This window comes from Uloborus diversus, chromosome 10 (genome assembly GCF_026930045.1).
Source record: "Uloborus diversus isolate 005 chromosome 10, Udiv.v.3.1, whole genome shotgun sequence".
Classification (NCBI taxonomy): Eukaryota; Metazoa; Arthropoda; class Arachnida; order Araneae; family Uloboridae; genus Uloborus; species Uloborus diversus.
The window spans coordinates 133,889,729-133,910,499 of NC_072740.1; the positions used below are offsets into that span (position 1 = coordinate 133,889,729).

At 31.4% G+C, this 20,771-nt stretch overlaps 1 protein-coding gene across 1 annotated transcript in view; it reads left to right on the top strand.

Moving 5' to 3' along the window:
- Positions 1 to 3,138: 3,138 nt before the first annotated feature.
- The window catches only part of LOC129231757 (caveolin-3-like), a 37,841-nt gene continuing 20,208 nt past the window's right edge, over positions 3,139 to 20,771 (top strand). Inside the window, exon 1 of the mRNA XM_054866121.1 lies at positions 3,139 to 3,181. The gene's annotated coding sequence lies outside the window, so the exon portion shown is untranslated. The remainder of the gene's footprint in view (positions 3,182 to 20,771) is intronic.

The following is a 20,771-nucleotide window of genomic DNA, read 5'->3' on the forward strand; positions in this document are numbered from 1 at the left end:
ATTTTTTATTTATGACTGTTAGTTAGAGAATGAAGTAATGTTTACTTTTACCCCAGTGTGTTTTCTTTTAGCCCAGTGCAGTGGTTGGAAAAAACATTTTTTTTGTAGCGAACTGCAACTACAACTTCTTTGTTACAAATGTAGTTAACTGCAACTACTTTCTTACAAATGTAGTTAACTACAACTACTTTATTACAAATGTAGTTAACTACAACTACTTTCTTACAAATGTAGTTAACTACAACTACAACTATTTTTTTAAACGTAGCAACTACAAACTTTTGAAATGTAGTCGCTACTTCACTAATTTACAAAAAATAAGTAAATACAAACACACACTCTAGCTAGGGTGTCCCACAAAAAATGATAGTCGATTTTACAAGCCACATACCCTCTTATAGTTTTCCTCTTATGTCAAAACAATTGTGAAAAAAAGTTTCTTATAATTTGAACAACGGAAACAACTGAAAGTGTAAACCAGCACTTGTATGCTAGACGAAATCGAAAACAAAACCTTTTTTAGAAACTCGAAATTTCTGTTGATAAAACGTGCCCCAATACCTCATGTGCAACGCAAAAACATTTATTCAAATTATAATACATTTAGGTATCCTACAATTGGCGTAAAATTTATAATTATCTAAAAAAATTGATTTTTATTCCATTTGTCTTTTTTAAAAATACATATAAATTTAAATAAAGTATCAAGTTCAAAAATTATTAGAGAACACATTTTCAGATCAACATTTGCAAATAAATAATAAAAAGATAATATATTAAAGAAGTATTTACCGTAACCTTGAAAAAACCCATGTCTTTGAGTACTATGTGCGAAACAGTATATTGCAGGAGTTCAAAAAAATGTATTTAATGCTAATTCACCTACTTTATTATTTATATTTTTCAGCTTGATAGTTTCGTAAAATTTAACTTACAATAAAAAAAATATGTATCGAAAAAATTAATTTTTTGAAGAAAATTATAAATTTTATGCCAAATGTGGGATACCTAAATATTTTTTAATTGAAATAAGTGTTTTTTGATGCATGTGGGGAATAGAGGTAACGTTTTATCAACAGAAATTTCGAGTTTCTAAAAAAAAATTTTTTTTTAATTTTTTATGTCGCCTAGCGTTACAAGTGCTAGTTCACACTTTCAGACGGAAGTCGGCACGGGTTGCCTTTGTTCAAATTACATGTAACTTTTTTTTACAATTGTTTTGACGTAAATAGATAAACATAAGAGGGTGTGCGACTTGAAAAAAACTTTCGATTTTTTTGGGACACCCTAATACACACACACCGTATGAGGATTGAACGATAAAATGTTTAGATTGATAAATTATCTCATCTGAACGTGGAATATTACAAAGAATTATCTGTTTTTTTTCCAAAAAAAAAAAGTCCGTTATCATATTCTTATATAGCACTGCAATGCTCGAATTTATTGTAAGCCGGCCAGGGCAATTCAATATCATCTTCTTCAATAACATTTACAGTAGCTTCTTTATTTGGTGAATACTGTAAAAGCACTTATTTTCGCGAGACTTTAATTTTCGCGATTTTTTTCGTGCGTGTCGTAATCACGAAAATTTAAGCATCAAAATATTTTTATTTCTCAATTTCGGTCTGTTCATATAAAATTCACGAAATTTTCAACTCGAGAAATCACCGATATCTTCATTTTCGCGAAAATAAGTGCTTTTTTTTAGTATTGGAACAATAATCTCTTAGAAATCTAAAACGTTCATCCACGGGACTTTCGCGGCAGCCAGAAAAAAACAAAGGAGTCACTAAATTGGCGGTTATCGCTAATTCATATACTTTTATTTTTAAGTCAAGCTCGATTCAATACAAATATTGTCGAAGTATGAAAATTACAATGGCAAACTAATGGCGTCAAACGGATAGAACGTATGGCGCCGAAATGACATGTTTGAGGTCGACTCGTATTTTTATGAGTCTTATTTCTCATTGTATTCGCTAATGTACTTGTGTAAAATTTGCACCAGTCAAATTAGTTTGAACCTTGATTCTTTTTTTTAAAAGTTTATTTAAAAGTTCTTTCCAGAAATAGCTACAAACTACTATTTTTTTTTGTATCGAACTACTCATTACACGACTTTTTTTAAAAAGTGCGCTACACTACAAACTACTAAAAAATGTAGCTACTTTAGTAGCGTTACTACTTCCAACCACTGGCCTAGTGACTGTGAAGTAAAAGAAAACACCCTATTTATTTCCCCATGAAGTGCATGTAGGTAAATAATCGCACAATCCCACTATACACAATCAGTTTAGAAGCTTAAGAAGTTTTACATTAGAAGTTAAGCCCCTGATAGCATCATTCGTTTGCCTGCCGTAACTGTAAATGAACCACCAAAATTAAAAAGATACCCATTAGCAGAGACCGACAAAAACTGGAAAACCTTAGGAGCCAGAAAAGCTATTTGGGCGCCAGCAAGTTGCTTCTCAGTGTTTGTAGGAAAATTCAGTGTGACAGGACTTCTAAAGATTCTTGTTCTGAGAGATAGATCTAGTCGACAAGATATTTTTTTAGCCACCCGGGATTTGTCGAACCCTGTGCATTGGTGTAGCTAAATTGCTCTTACATTTACATAGCAATGGAAATGAACTGATATCTAATGTAATTTAATTTTGCGTTTGCTCAAAAACACTAAAACGTAATTTTCAAAGTAGAATAGTTTAGAAAAGAACGAAAAACTAACAATTGGCAAAGTTTTAATGGGACAAAAAAGAAAAGAAAAAAAAATATTAAAAAAGAAAAAAAAAGATGTAGCCTAAACTTTTTAATTTAGTTATTGAAATAAATAAGAGAGAAAAAAAAACATTTTATTACTTTTCTTCCCGCAGTTCAAAAAGTGATTCAGACTTTCGCAAAGCATGAACATAGGAAGCTCTAAATGGCTTCAACGTTTTTTTCATGTCATTTGGAACGGTTTCGCGTTTTTGTCCCCCTCCCCTCCGGAAATCCTCCGGTACAAAAACCCCATCTCCCGTTTTGTAAACACAGGCATCGAAATTGGCGCCATTTTTGGCGGTCGTGTCTTCGATTTTAACGGACAGACGAAATCTCGCCTCTCTGTCGCTGGCAACCCCGAGAGATTTGGACAGTCGGCTTTACTGCAAGTAGCAACTGCGGCATCTTTCTCTCTATTGAGGTATTTTTTTTCTCTCTTTTTATACCGAAACATAAAACTCTCTCTTTTTCTACTTCAGATCGGAAATCGGGTACTTACGCAAACAGTTTATGCTATTAAAATTTAAAAAATCTCAAATAATAGGATATCTTACAATCTGTTTCCAAGAGCAGATCATCTCACTTGGAGATTGCGTGGGGATGTTGACAGTTGAGCGCAGGATTGTAAACAAAGTGAGTTTTAGTTTCGGGATGCAAAATACCTAAGCAAATTCTAATCAAAACGCGTAAGGAGAGAACGATCTATTTATCAATTCCAACAATTATTTTTCCAAATGTAATTGATGTAGAATAGACCTCTCATATTTGTATATTTACCTTCAACCCCTTTAAAGATGGTTGCTTGGATCAAAGGAAATTTACAAGAGGAAGCGCTTGGAGCTTACGGAGCAGCTGATGGTTATGTCAAAGCAACGGCATGTAACATTGTTGCTAATTTTCAACCATTTTGTTCCTTGGTAGGATTTTGGTTATTTTGCATTATTTTGAGGGTTTTCTCATATTATATTTTCCTCTGTTTTTTTTCCATTTGTGGAGCGCTACAATATGGAGGGAAAAATTAAAGGAAAGTTTCTGTTTATTTACTTTTTTTTTTTTTGTTTGAAAAACTGATCTGCTTGCGGAGCTTTTTGGAAGATGTTTCCAAGTAAAAATTTAACGTAATTTTCGAAGGAAAAAAAAGTAAATTTTAAGTTTTGAAAAGTTTTAATAACGTATAACGTTTCTAAAATTAAAATTACATTTGACTAGCTTAGTTTTCAAGTAAGAATAAATTTTTATAGTTAATCAGTAACGTTACAAAGTAAAAATAATATTCTCGTATAAAATTCGAAAGGAAAGGCAGAAAAATGTTAAAATAAAACTATGAGTGAGCCTAAACATTCAATTTTGTTTCCATTCTAAAATTTTGTGTAGCATCAAAGTTAAAATTATGAATACATTTGTTTACTCAAATTTTACATTTCAGACACATAGATTTATTACATAATCCGTGTTTACACATTTGCAACAATATGTAAGTAAAAAATAAGTTACATTTAATTGAAAACAACCAATAATGATTTTCTCGGGTCTTTTCAAATAAATAGTAGATATGATTTTACTTTTGTTTTATTAGTATGAACATGCTGATTAAATTTAAAATATATGTTTTTACGAGCTTTATATGGAAATTGTTAATGCAAATTGCTTATATTTAATTAAATATTTAAAAAAAAGATATATATTTGAAAGATTATTCAATGTTACTACCTACGCAGTTAAAATGAGTAAAATATGGTTACTTGTTTTTATCGAATGTTTTATTAATGACCATCTTTAATTCTTGAAGAAAATGTAATCCAGAAAGCTAGATATTTGTTCGTATTTACTAAAAAACTGCTAATTACAAGAACCAAAATAATAAACAAGCATTATTTGGAAAACTTTTTAAAGAATAAAAAGATTTTTAAAGAATGCAATTTTTCTTACACAATTAAAAAATTTTCAATTCTATAACCATAAGACTTTTTACTAATTTAGAACATGAAAGATTTAGTTGCTTTTATTTTCCGAGCCATTTTCGCTGCAAATTTAATGTCGCTTCTTTTCTATGCATTAATAAAATACATGAAACCATCTGAACCAATTAAACAATAAATTATTTAGAAATCATTACTTTTGAACCAAGTGTAGAGTGAGAATAGAGCGGAGGGGAAGAGGAATAGACATTGTAATAAAAATTACTCTTCTAGGAGACACAGAAATTTTTTTTTTAATCCATGGGATGGAGTTTTTTTCAATTTTTTTTCTGTCAAACAACTGTAAAACATTAAAACCAACTGTAAAAAACTAAAAAAGAAAAAAAAATGCTTGTATGCTCACTGCACACACGATTTTTGGAGTTTAATTCTTCGTTATTCACTTTATGTATTGCAAGTTGGTTTTACTTTATCAGTATTCCTTGTATGTTTTAAATGGTTACAGTACCTTTCAAACATTTTTTTAAAATTTAAGTAAATTTTATATTTTTTTGAAACCATAACATGCATACTTATTTCTTAATCAATAATTTATTTTCAAACTTTAAAAATATTGCCTACTTTTTTAAAAATTCAAAAAAAATGAAGAAAATTTCAATTTTTTGAAATCTCTGAGGCTTTTTTATTTTTGCACTAATTAAAAAAATTTTTTTTTGCTAAACGATCACTATAATCATCTATAAAAATCTGTGCATTCATTTGCTTATGAGTTTATTAGAAACTTTTCTGTGATTAATTATGGAAAAAATCAAAGATTTTTTTAAATTGGTTTTTAAAGGTGCTCTAAACATTTGAGTAATTTATAAAATGCTTATCCAATGCACGGTTTTGTCAAATATGTTATCCCAATTGCAAAAAGTATTACTTTAAAGCTGTATCTTTAATAGAAAAATATCCTTAGGGATTCTAATGACAAGAAAACACAAAAATACCATCATCGAGAAAAAGTAGTTTAACGTTTTTCTTTTGCATAAGAACACATAGTGAGCATATCCTAAAACCACTCATAACTTTTTAAATATTTGAACTAAAGCAATGAAACTTTTCCCTGTGTACGGAATAGTTTTTAGTTTTGAAATAAGCAATAAAATTTTTTTTGATCGTTTCATTACTTTTGAGGTACTGTAACCCCTTAAAAAAGCATGGAAGTTGCAAACATTTTCACTGGTGTCATCATGGGAAGAAGGTTAAGAGAATTAGTTAGTAGCCAGTGGTTAGTAAATTCATTTGTTTGGAGGGGCCTAAGGACCCTTAACCTTCAAAATTTTCGACTTTCTGGAAAAAATATATGTTATGCATAATTTGATTCTGAACAATTTGATACCTTATTTTTTACCTTGCGCAAAAAACTTTTCAAGTTATCGTAAAAATGCGTAAACTTTCCCCATAGAGATTTATGTTAAAAGCAGCTCTTTAAGCCTCTTTTTCTCAGGTACCGGTTTCTTCGGTTTTCTCGTTTTGCGCGCATGATATCTCAGAAAGTTTCTTATATATTTCCGTAAAACTTTTTATACATGTTTGTCTGGTATATATTTATGATCTGAACCTAAATTTTAACTAAAAATGAAAGGTAATATTAAAAAATATATATATTTTTGTAAAAAATTTTGGACATTTTTGATTATGACTTGTAAAATTTCAAAAAATAAATAAATAATTTAAAAAAAATTAAACAAATTTAGGTTCAGGTCATAAATATAAACCAGACAAACCAAGTATGAAAAGTTTTACGGAAATATATAAGAAACTTTCTGAGATATTATGCGCGCAAAACGAGGAAACCAAAGAAACCGGCACCTGAGAAGAAGAGGCTTAAACAGCTGCTGTTAACATAAATCTCTATGGGGAAAGTTTACGCATTTTTACAATAACTTGAAAAGTTTTTGGCGTATGGTAATAAATAAGGTATCAATTTGTTCAGAATTAAAATATGCATAACATATATTTTTTCCAGAAAGTCGAAAATTTTGAAGGTTAAGGGTCCTTAGACCCCTTAAAAGAAAAAACAAAATGATGAAATTTAATCGATACAAAGAACTATGTTATGATGAAACGGCTGAAAATTGATTTTAGATTTAGTCATCCACAAATGATGTCATGCTTTATGGGGGAAGGGGTTTCAGGAAATTGTGAGTTTGTATGAAGGGGAAGGGGGAAGGGAGTAATAAAAAGTGTGATATCACGCATTTTTTTTAAAAATAAGAATATGTTTACGAAAAATAGAGTGGCATGTTACAAGGGAAAGGGAAGGGTAAGGAAGGGGTAAAAAATGTTGAAAAAAAAAGTGACACCATTTATAGAGAGCCCCTACTATGCAACATAGATAGATTTGTTAACAAAACAAAATACACATACATAACAGTAAGCAAAATAAAATAAAGTAAAGTTAAAAAACTTACAAATTATAAAACCTAACTTACAAACGTCATAATAAAACATTAAGAAAATCTTGACTATAGTTCAACATGAGTTAGTAGTAAATTCAACACTAAAGAGCGCCAAAGGCACTGTCCGCAGTGTTTTTTTAATTGGTTTAGTATGGAGTACAAACACAAGTATGTATTAACAGTAATATTTACAAATTAATTTTACACAAGTAGTAAAAATTTTACACAGAACAATTATTGGACTGTTTGACTCCAGAAAAAAAACACAATAACTCGCATTGAAACACTCAATAGTATAAAAAATACAATACAAAATCACCCCCCCCCCGGTTGTCAAGTCAGTATATTTTATCAGCTAAAAGTTAATTATTGATAGAATGTCATTATTTTGTATATATTCATTGACCCCTTGTTTATATTTTTTAAAGTTCTTCTCATGCCTAACATCTTCCGTTAGTTCATTAAACAGCCGCGGTGCCAAGTAAAAGAATTGTTTTTTAATAATCGTTTTATTTGGTTTTATAACTTTATATTGTTTACCTGAAATTCGAGTATTATATTGTTTTTCATTAATTAACAGGGGGAATAAAGTAGAATTAACTGAGATAAATAGATACCTTTGTGCTGAAAAATAAAGTTAGAAATAACAACGTTAGAAAGCACAAATTGCGGTGCGTGTTTCGGCGTTACAAGGAACGCCTTCATCAATACAAAAAAGTAATGAGCTTATGGATGAAAAGACATCTTGTAACGCCGAAACACGTGTCTGCAGTAATCTGCAATTTGTGATTTCTGATGTTGTTATTTCTTACTTTAGAATTAACTGGATTCAATGAAAACAGGGAAAAGAAATTATTTAACTATAGAAACTTAGTAACGTACCTAAGAGAGGGTAAATAGGCCAAATATGAAAGGCATCACTTAAAGAGGAACCCATACACACAAAAGCGTATTTAATAGTTTACATTTTAAACTTAAAAACACCACGGTTTTGCAGTTCTTACAGCAAGTTAGCTCAAAATAACAGGTACATTTTCACATTAGAACTAATCGACACATCTAATCAGTATATTTTAAACAAGCATTGTTATTACATTCCTAGAATTTCAAATTTTACATCAAGGCTTCAGTTCTCATCCTCCATTTCCGGATTTCGGATTAACCAACACTGGAAGTAAAACAATTTCGTTCTTAGCATCAGAATTCACATTCATTAATAGCTAGGTTAAAATATTAAACAGTTCGGATTACTTAAAAAATTGATCCCAAATTGGTTTATTTCAGTAGCTACCAAGTGTAAATATATGACATTAAAATTTTCTTAATTTATCATCATAATTTATTACTCATGTAAAAAATCAATTTATTACCCGCCTAAAATATTTTATATAACCTTTTGTTAAGTCCGTTACTGATTTTGGAGCATTCTCCAATACATTTTTCTTGTACCTATAATCTATATAGTTTATTTTAATAGGGACCAACTATCCCGAACTTGTTTTGAAAGAAAACACACACCCACATACACCCAAAAAGAAAGTATAATACTTTGTAACTATGATTTATGTTGATTTATGCATCTACGCCGCTGCTCGGGCCAGATTTTAGATGCTCGCGGGCTATAGTTTGGAAGTCTAATATTTTGGTTCAAAAGCTGCTATAACTAGCGGAACTACGTAAATGTGGACCAATGAAAGCTAAATTTTTCATACGTGTTTCGTAATTTTTTACCCACCAGTATTTAAAAGCCATAGTTGCAGACATTTTGAATGCATTTTTAATTTGAAGTTTGGTTGTCTTGACACACTGCTATTTTTTCTTGAGCTCTGTGCAACTGTGCAGCAAAAACGACCAAATTCATTTCACATTTGCGCCTTAAACTGCGTAACTGTAAAAACTACCCTTTCTGATGAACTATAGCAATTTCAAATAAATGACCTTATTGGATGCCAGTGGCGCAGGGAGGGGGGGGGGGGTTGGAGTGAAAACAAACCCCAGAGGCATCGGTTTTAACATAAAGGCAAACTTTATACAGTAGTTTATGCATATGAATGGACTGCTTTTATCCAAAAAAAAAAAAAAAAAAACCTTCAGAAGGTATTTTTGATCAAAAAAATCCCTCCAGAAGGTAGATAATGTTAAAAAAGAAAAACCTCCAGAAGGTATTTTTGATCAAAACTCCAATTCAGAAGGTATTTTTGATTAAAAAAACCTTCAGAAGGTAAGATAAATAAATACCTTTGTGCTGAAAAGTGAAGTCAAAACAAACAACGTAAGTAGAAGCACAACATTGTTGGGATTCGAATCACTCTTATGATTTTAACTCTTATCAGATTATCCAAAAATGCCCCAATTCATCAGATCTTGACTTTTGGGAATCCTTTCATATTTTGAGGAACAGTTCTAACTTAGTTAACGATCTTAGTTCAGTTCCATATTTTTCTAACATTTGGCTCCCATATCTTTAATAATCCCCTTTTTTCCCACTCATTTTTATCTATCTTCCTTTGTTTATTTTTACCTTTTTGTCTTGATTGACACCCCCCCCCCCCCCATTTTCTTCTATTTATCTTTATTTTTCCTTTTTTCGAATATTTTTTGTTTCTGTTTATTTTATTTCATGGTTTTCCATTCTGCTTTTCCTTTCTTGCGGTTCACGGTTACTGACAATTTCTTTTCTTTTTGTTTAAGCTTCGGCTTAATCCTTGTCCAATTGAATTCTTTCTTTCTGGGTTCGTACCTAAGAGAAAGCTCCTTGGCCTTTGCTTGCATTCCTATTGGTTCCTGATCGGTTTATAACTTTGTCATTGGTGTTTGGCTAATCTGCTGTTTTTATCTTTTAAGCTGCATGCTTATCTGCTCTTGGCTTTTGTCGGATGTCTTTTCATCCATAAGCTCATTATTTTTTGCATTGAAAAAGGCGTTCCCTGCAACGCCGAAACACGTGTCTGCTGTAATTTACAAATTTGTGCTTCTACTTACGTTGTTTGTTTTGACTTTACTTCAGAAGGTATTTTTGATCAAAAAAATCTCTCCAGAAGGTATATAATGTTAAAAAAGAAAACCTCCAGAAGGTATTTTTGATCAAAACTCCAATTCAGAAGGTATTTTTGATTAAAAAAACCCTCCAAAAGGTAATTTTGATCAAAAAATCCCCTCCAGAAGGTATTTCTGGCTGCGCTAGTGTTGGATGCGCTATATCAAATGATTCCGAGCATTAATTGAACCCCCTCCCCTTCCTGTGTGCTGAATGTCGAAGGAAGTACGAAGACGAAATTAGATCTGATTGCCATTATGACTATTCAGTTGCGTACTTTTTTGAAGTGTTCCCTCTGGCTAAAGCTTTTTTCTTCCTCCAGAAAATGCAAAACACATTAAGAACCATTATTTTGAAATTCAGACAAAAAACGAAAATTTTGGCAGTGACCATTTTTCATTTTCCTAATTTTTTTTATATGTCAAAGTAGGTCATGAGAATTGAACATTCTGAAATTTCTGGCCTTCCAAAAATTTTTTTCCGCTCGTTAAAAATTCCCAAAGTTTGAGGTTTTGTAGCGCTTTTTTAGAAAAATTCTAAAAGTCGCATTTCAATGCGCTATAGCTCTTTACAGAAACACTACCTCACGGTTATGTTTATATTTATTGGTTGTACTGTTATCCAGTGATGACTTCATAGTTATTTTGGTTGGGGGTTGTTGCTTTCTTCAGATAAGGGGTCGCAAAGTATGGATTTTATCCGTTTTCGCGCAAGTTGAACCTGCGTTATTTCCCCCAAAAAGCCACCCCCCGAAAAAAATGCAACATATACTGAAAGTTTATAATATGAAGATAGTAAATGGCACAAAATTTGTTTGAGGTTTAATTTTTTTAGGAGAAAAATACCCTGATATTTTTTAAATTTTCAAAAATTGTGCTTTTTTGATCGCAATTAACTCAAAACAACATCACTAGGGAAAAAACCTTTTATATATTATGGTACCTGGCTATGTGTAAAACATCATGAAAAAGGAAGCAGCATGGTATCTCTTTTTGTTTTCCAGAAAATAATTTTTTTGTAGTTCATTTTATGCGTTTTCTCGTGCGTAAAACGTGTGTCCAGTATGCAGATTAGATCTGCTAATTCTGATTTTTACAAATTGATGGTATTTTAATTGCAGGTAAATCAGAAAACGATAAATCTATATCATATATATTGATTTATCGTATCAATCCCAAAATACAAAATTTTATGAAATTTTTTCTGGAAGGAAATAATAAATAATTTCAAGGAAAGCCAAAAACTACCACTGTAGATTTCATGAGTAGAGCAACTGTATATGGAGTATGTTGAAAATATAGCATAAAAACGTTAGCATGAGGAAACAGAAGAAGTGCTTGAGAAAATGGCTTAAAAAGATAAAAGAATAGATAAAGAACAACTAAGTTAGAACTGAAACGCGTCGTTAGCGCTTTTAAGTACGAAGAGTAGCTGAAATATTGTTTCTCGTTGCTGTCTATGAACTATAAAAACCTGATAATCTAATCTAAGATAAATAACCGCTCTCGATGTATTGTACATCTCAAAAGTAGTTTTAGAAAAGTATCCATGGTTTTTAGTGAAAAATGAAATGGAAATTTGTGTTCGCCAAAAATAAGTCCTTGTTGTTCAGTACAAAATAAATAATTTCAAATTGCATTCTGCCAAATTGTAGAAACACCTTTGCTTTGAAATGATTTTTTCATCAAAAAGATTTTTATAACAAGCCACTCCTTGCTGAAATTTTCAATTCAGGATATCTGAAGTGGCTAAAATTATTTAAAGTCAAGTTATCACGCCACAGTTTTTTATAACAATATAATAAAATGTTTTTATATTAATTAAACTGATTTTTTTGGTTTTCTTAATATTAATTATACAATTTATTTACGCGTATGGTTTTAGAAATAATTATAATGCCAGAGTGCAAGGGTGCTCCGAATTTAAAATTTTGGGAGAGCCGAAATTCTCAAATTTTTCCGAACTCAAATTTTGCCGAATGGTGATAATTTTGCCGAATATAGAACTCCAAATTGCGTCGAATCATGATGATTTTGCCAAAGCGTCAGACAAAATTTGGGAGGTCAGTGTGACCTCCCATCGGGCGCCCCTGCCTGAGTGTAAGTTTGTCACCGGGGAAGAGTTTAAGATTTTTTAGGTAGTAATTGAAAAAAGCGGATTTATATCTTAATCGTATAGTCGGATTAAAACTGATTATCATAGGTGAGATATTTAAAACTGATAATGATGCATATTTAAAACTTATTTTTGTAATATGCAATGAAGTGTGTAAATGATAAAAGCATTTACAGTGGCTGCTGCTTCATCGGAAGCTCAGAGCTATTCCTGCATTGAGAAGAGGTTTTTTATGACACCGAAACACGTGTAAGCAATATTTTTGCAAATTTTGTGCTTTAATGATGATTTTCTCATTTATTTTCTCTGCACAAAGATACTCGTTTATATTAATTTATGAAGTAAAAACTCGTGAAAAATTTTGAGGAAGGGACTTCTCGTGACATAGCTATTTATTTTCCTTGTTGAAAAAGTTGATGTTAGCTAAACATGTAGTAAGGAAAATATGAAAATGCTGAAATCAGAGTGGCAGTGAAACGGACGATTTTAAAATTCATCATGAAAGAACTTTATACACACAAAAACAAAAAACTACACCTGATTTCCTTTAATTTAATAATTCAGAGCATTAAAATTTCTTTCCAAATTCTGCCGCAATTTCAAAAAAAAAAAAAAAAAAACACAAACAAACGAAACATGCAATTTAGGAGTTGAAAGTGGGTGCACTTCCCGTGAAGATGCCGCGAAAACCATCAAAGGATGGATGATGTTGGCAGATGATTTACCGAGTGCATATGCACTCGGTAAATCTACTGCTAAGAGGATTAGTGGATTAGTGGTAAGATGAAAAACGATGCGTTTAGAAAATGATCCTTTTTGGGGGGAATATCGTTCCAAAAATAATGTTTTTGCGTTTACTTTGTATATTTCAGTGACATCTTAGTACTAGAAGACAATAAAAATAATTAATGGCTTTTGATAGTCATTACAAAATGGCTCAATTCGAATAAAAACTTACAACCTACGTAGACCTATTTATCAATTTAGAAAGAATTACTACATAGGTGAATATTGGTTACTATCCCTATGCAGCGTTTGCCCTTATATTCATAGCATTTGGCCCGTTCTTAATTTCTACAGATTAATTGCAAATCATTAACTTACATATGAAATAATTGTACATGGGCCTACATTAATTAAAAATAAATTAAAAAATTAACAAGTATGAAAGAAAAAACGACACGTGTTTTGAGGTTAGCAGAAGTTTTTTAATGCAAAAGGTGATGACGGATGAACAGACATTCGACAATCTTTTTTCACTACCAAATAAAATGAAAGTTCTTCACATTTGTCTTCCGTTACACTGTCGAGCACATTATAGAGTTGGAAAAAATGTTTATTAGTTTTAGTTACTTTTTTAGTATGAATATGTTGTCTCGAGTTGATAGGGAAGCATTTTACTGAAGAAGTTTCTATTCGTGAAATAAAAAAAACTTCCAAAAGGTGCGAAAATTTTCGATGGGAAAACTCTTCAAAGATTCTAGCTACGTTTTTCTCCGACAACTCCCTACACCATCTAGTCTGATGAATTTGGATTGTCATATAAACGGGAGCATGAAACCTTTGTTTTGTCAGCTCAGGAGAAGTGGTGAGCTTTTTCTATGAATCATACGTGCATTTTGCCCGAATTGCTTTAGTGATAGACAGTGGCTCCAATTACTAGATGAGCGTTTTTCAAACGAACCACTGGTATATTGCTAGTCGAGTTTAGTGATCCACAATGCTTTAACAAATATTCTACTTAGTTTTATATTTGAAGAATTTTTTTTTTCAACTAATTTCTAAGGTTATTTTATGAAAAAAATATGAAACCATGCAAGCAAAGGTCAAAATTTTCCATTTTTAAACAGAAAATTTTTCTTTTGCAAATTTAATAAAGGCAATTTTTAAATAATCGTTAAATTTTTGAGTTTTAGTATGCAGTTCGTGATTAAAACTCCTTTCCCTATAATAGTTCCTTTTTTTTAACCGTAAGAACCACCTACGGCATTGGAATGGCGTTCAGTCTGGGTCCTTAAAATGAATGTGAAGTAAATAAAACATAAATGTTTCTACCTTTTTGTAATGGCTTCAATTTTAATCAAGTATTTAAAAATATAAATAAATAAGTAAATAATAATAATAAAACAAAGCATAAAGCTTAAACTAAAACTCCGCACTACACAACATGGGCACACATTTTAGCTACCTGGCAAATTTTTACCTCCTCGAAAATAGTCTCTGCTATGTGCTAAAAATAAAAAGAAGAATTCGAGGTATTTCCGAAAAACGTCAACTATGTCTTTCAACAAGAGTCCCACGTGCTGTTAGAGAAAATGACAACAAAGTAAGCTTTCTGCCAATAAACAAGCAGTACACACATAATAAATTACATTTGTTACTCTTAGACATGTTCATTCGCAACGTTCCCAAAATATCACTAGAGATGATTCATGAAGTTTATTACATTTTACACAGTCCCCCCCCCCCTAAATTACTGTCCTCTCGCAATAATTCGAGTTGACAAACATACCGAAAACATCAATTGCACTTTCACGGCCGGATACCATCAGCCTTAATTGTTTCAATGACTCAGTGAGTAAATGTAAAAATGCTTTTTTTTCTGCTATTTTTTAATAAGTGGGGTGGGTGCACGTCACATTCTCGGTGATGTTCCTAGTTGAAATCCAATCTCTTGAGAGGCACATTAACTGGGAAAAAAGGAGGAAGCCGTAAAGATACGACGACGTTCGTTTCATAGGAGTGCAAGTAAGAATTCTGATTCGAAACGAAGGCAGAAATAGCTCATGGACAGAGAGAGGAATCCTTCATTTTTTTTACATCTGTTTTACGACGTTTATAGCTAAGAAACTGAGTGAAATTTTCATTTTGCCCCTTCTCATTTACGACCTTTGCAATTAAAGAACTGCTGCTGATGAGGCAGTTTGGATTTCGATCATTTCCGCGGCTTCCTTTGTACCGTGCAGTATGCAGTTAAAAACTAGCGAGAAAGAGAAATGTATATAATCAAACTAACGGTTGATTTTTATTGAGGGAAAAATAAGCAAAATGTTAGGAAAATTAAAATGAACATTACGGAACAGAAAACGAAATTGTTATGTATAATGCACATATTCATAATATATTGTAATATACATATTATATTATACATATATATTTACAATAGTGCTGTCAGAATATATATGCATAATATATATTCTGACAGCATGGGGTGGGTGTCACATTCTCGGTGATGTTCCTAGTTGAAATCCAATCTCTTGGGACGGAGTTGGTCATAGTAGGATTTTACATGTAATACATTACTGAATTAAGATTAGCAATACGGCATAAAATCAAGAGTTCTGTTGCCCCACCCCCTCCCAAGGATATTCTTTTTTTCCTATTATAATGCATATTTTAATTAAACTCTTTCTCGGTAGAGAACATTATTTACTTTTTTAATTTTTTTTTCTGTTTGTTCAGTGTTAGGTTAATTTTATTCTTTTTCTTTGAGGACGGTTTTTTTTAAACTTTGGTCCAATTGTATTGCGTACTTTATTTAAATTATTTTTCTTCGGAAGAGGAAGATTTTGATTTTGTTTCAATTGTAATAAGAGCTTTAAGGGATAGTTATTGCATTTCTACACGGAATATGCTTGGAGCTCAAGTTAAAAAAAATTGTATGAGCATTTTAGCTAAAGGAACGGATTCTTTTTTACCTCTAGGGATTGAAATTTCCTTAACTCAAAGGGCTTCTAAGAATACGATTGGAGCGTAGGTGAAATGCACATTTTATTTTTGACTATATGCGCATTTTAGTCAATAAATAAATAAATAAATAAATAAATAAATAAAATAGTTTTCTATTCGGGAAGAGAGAAGGGGGTTCCGATATCTATCGATGAATGTCGGAAAATGAGTAGATGTTCGATGTTGCGATCGGAAACAATTGTCTGAGCTGCAGTTGTCTAGTTATATGGCATTTGTTTCTTTAATAATTTCAGTTTTATTTTAATTTATTATTATTTTATTATTTTTTTTTACAGTGATCAGTAATCACTTACAGTCATTGTTGTAATACGTCGAAATTTTAACGTAAGAAATTATAATTTTTTCTGTATTATATGCAGTTACATGTTTTTTCAGTAACAATTCGCTTTCCCCCCCCCATGCACACCTACACATTCGGAAACCTATTTCCTATTTTTGGAAAGGTAATACCTAGTCAAAAGTATAGTTTTTATTACTTAAACTCAAATGTTCCTAATCCAAGAATGCTGAATTTTATTTTAAGCTCAGTCCTATGTTTTCATTCATAATTATAATTTGACGATGGTAAAAACAAAAGGTACCTCACACTATTAGCTTGTACTCTAGATTATAATCTTCATTTATTTTTTATTTTAAAATTATTTCAATACTTACTTATCTGTCTTATTTTACATTAAAACTGCATCCCCGAAACTTTTACCATATTAGATAGAAAATTTAGACTGAAAAATAAATTTTGTTTCGTTGAAAAAATAAGCAAAATATTTTCTCTATTCTTTTTTCGTAAGAATCACATTTTCAGCCATTAGTCACACCATAGGCGGCTTGCGTATCGTCCGGGTTTGAAAGGAGTTGCTAGGACGCGTTGCTATGGCCCCTACCCTACAATTAATGGATTGGCCATGACGCCATACTTCGATTACTCTAGAGTGACGCGCCAGAAGTTACCTTCTATCACTTCTCTCAACAAGAGCTTTCAGTTTGGCGTGAATCGCTCTTACTTTCCATGCATTTCACCTATCGATCGCATCTAAAACATACTTAAATGCTAATTGACAACAGTCAGTGTCGTTGGAATGGGCGGTTTTTCCTGTCTCGATTAAAACAATGTTTTATTTGTTCCAACTTCTCTCTTCAGTTGCCCTTCTGACCTATTTTTCCGAATTCAAATAAAATAAGAAAGCTTTTGTTTACATATTTTCCAAAGTTTTAGATTTCGATTTTTTTTCCTCTCAAGCCAAAACAAAGTATGGCTCTCGATTCAAATTTTACCGATGACGTTTTTCAGTGCGTCCCTACCTTGTTAGTAAAGCAAATAGGATTTGTTTCTGTAATTTCATTTTATTTGTTCCAGCCGGCAATTTCTCTCTTCAGATGTCCTTCTGACCTATTTTTCAGAATACAAATAAAGTAAGAAAGCTATTGTTTACATATTTTCCAAAGTTTTGGATTTCGTTTTTTTTCCCCTCTCAAACCAAAACAAAACATGACTCTTGATTCAAATTTTACCGATGACGTTTTTCAGTTGCGTCCGTATCTTGTTAGTAAAGCAAATAGGATTTGTTTCTGTAATTTCATTTTATTTGTTCCAGCCGGCAATTTCTCTCTTCAGATGTATTTCTGACCTATTTTTCCGAATACAAATAAAATAAGAAAGCTATTGTTTACATATTTTCCAAAGTTTTGGATTTCGTTTTTTCCCCCTCTCAAACCAAAACAAAACATGGCTCTTGATTCAAATTTTACCGATGACGTTTTTCAGTGCATCCGTACCTTGTTAGTAAAGCAAATAGGATTTGTTTCTGTAATTTCATTTTATTTGTTCCAGCCTCCAACTTCTCTCTTCAGTTGCCCTTCTGACCTATTTTTCAGAATTCAAATAAAATAAGAAAGCCTTTGTTTACATATTTTTCAAAGTTTTGGATTTGGTTTTGTCCCTCTCAAGCCAAAACAAAACTGGGCTCTTGATTCAAATTTTACCGATGACGTTTTTTGGTCGCGTCCATACCTTGTTAGTAAAGCAAATAGGATTTGTTTCTCTAATTTCATTTTATTTGTTCCAGCCGGCAACTTCTCTCTTCAGCTGTCTTTCTGAAATTATTTTTCAGAATACAAATAAAATAAGAAAACCTTTGTTTACATATTTTCCAAAGTTTTAGATTTCGTTTTTTTCCTCTCCTTTTCTTCCTTTCCTTTCAGCCAAAACAAAACATGGCTCTTAAATCAAATTTTACCGATGACGTTTTTCAGTCGCGTCCGTACCTTTTTAACCGACTTCAAAAAGGAGGCGGTTATCAGTTCATACCGTATGTATGTTTTTTTTTTTTGTTTGTCCACTCATAGCGTCTCACCTAGTGAACCGATTTTGATGATTCTTTTTTTAATGGATAGGGGATGGCTCAACTTAGGTCCCATTACTTTGTTTGACCATATTTGTTCTTTAGAAAAAAAGTTATGGGCAAAAAACAGTAAATTTCCCTATTAAATGATTAAAATGATATTGTAGCGAAGTTCGCAGTTTTCATCCGTGGATAATGGTGGCTCAGTGGTAGAATTCTCGCCTCCCGCACGAGCGACCCGGGTTCAAATCCCGACTAGGACAAAGTGAATTTTACTAAAATTTCGTTTCTACTGTTTCCCGTATTTTCTCGAATGTTCTGTTAATTTCTGTATCTTTCCAAGTCTGGAAAGTTCCAGCACTTTCTCAAGTTGTACATAAGGAAATGTAACGTTCGTTCGTTGTTCTGAATAAAGATCTCGAGTTGAGACTAACGAGTATTCGCTTCATTTGGCTTTCACATTGTCTTCGCTATCTTCATCCACGCGACAATATGAAACTCATTGTTATAAAAGTTTGGAGCCATATAACATTAATAGTAATTGTAATGATAATTTTGAATGAAGGTTTCTCTGAAGCAGGCATCAAATTTCTTCAAGGGATATTTCGATAATGGGGAATCTGGCGCTGTCATCTCATTTTTGGCGTAAATAATTTTATTTTAGTAACCCTGCTGATTTATAGTAACCCTATGTGAATTATCAAAATCTTCCTTTCTTCAGTGCTATTGCTCCATAGTAGGAGTAAACCTAACCTGGAAGCGAGGTGATGCAATGGTTAGGATCTGCTTAGCCTTCACAATGCTACCATTAGGTTTGACTCAACTACTCTGTAGTATTTTTATCGTTATCATCTATGCCGATAACAGATGATCGGGGAGAAGTAAGAAAATACAGGATTGCATCATGAGCAACTTAGATGCTGTGGAATGTAAATTAGTTAGGAAAAACGCAATACTTAAATGGTTATAATTAAATTAACTACGCATGATTTCCAGAGAGGAACAAAGATAAGTTTTTAGTGCCAATCGCTTAAAGTTTAACGCGTGTCAATAGTTTTTTTTTTAGTATGGAGCATTTTTAAGAAAAAAATGTGTAAGTTTCGTGATGGTAACTTCTTACTATTTCTGAAATACCTACATTTACACTAAAAAGAAAGAAATAAAAAAAATTTGAAAAAAAATAGAACCGACTTCAAAATTGCTCTAAAAAGTGAAAAATAATTTTATTCTTTAAACACCATCGATAATGCTTTTAAACATAATTTTTGAAGTTGGCGCAAAAACGATAGATAAAATCATTCACCGCATAACTCAAATACAACTATAAATTTAACCAGGCCCAGTTTCTTCACTATCACATATATTATGCATTGATGACAGCATATTTGAATAACGATATAAATGTTTCGTTCGTAACTTTGGATGCTTTTCTGAAAAAAAATATGAACGAAGCATGGTTACACTGGATTTTATGTTTTGTTTTTGCGCGAACTTCAAAAATTATGTTTAAAAGCATTATCGATGGTGTTTAAAGAATAAAATTATTTTTTACTTTTTAGAGCAATTTTGAAGTCGGTTCCATTTTTTTTTTCAAAATTTTTTTAGTAAAGCAAATAGGATTTGTTTCTGTAATTTCAACATCTTGCGGAAGAAGATATGTGATTTTTATCGCTCTTTTATTTCTTTATTGCTTTTCGAATGAGATTGTTGTAATGTATGTTGCTCTAGAATAAATAACTATATTTTTTCTCAAAGAAAAATTCAATATCGTGATAGGAAAATATGTATTTGAATGTAAAGAAGAAAAGTTTAACAGCTATATTGTGAATATTTGAAATTCAATCATTTTTTCCCTTTTCGTCTCATATGTCAGGAAGTGATGAGTTATAAGTAAGTTTAAGTGAACAATGCCAAATATTAACGAAAAATATTCTATTCTCATAACATAGTCAACTAAAAAAATAAACTAAAAGTGTTAAAGTTTAAAAGTGTTTCAAGTAAAAGTGTTAAAATTAGAGGAAACAACAAAGGAGCACAGTAAAATTCTCATTTGTAACAAACATACGCCGAAGCAAAAAAAAAAAAAAAAAAAAAAAACTAAAATTAATTTTCAAAAGTAAAAACTGTTTTAACGCACTATTTTTACTTGTAATAATTTTGAAATAAAAAAAATGTCTTTTAATTTTTAATCTAACTCTTGAAAAATATACTAAAAATAATATTAGTTTAATAAGTTTAGCACAAAAATAAACGTTTACATTTACCCTGTACTGCGTGTACAGTGATTCTGATGTCAAGTGGAATTTCATCATTATATTTTTCTACAGGAGCGTTATTTCTTCGAAATCCACCTTATATGTTTTAAATTCATTTTCCTTTAACATTGTGTGCGTATAAATATTGG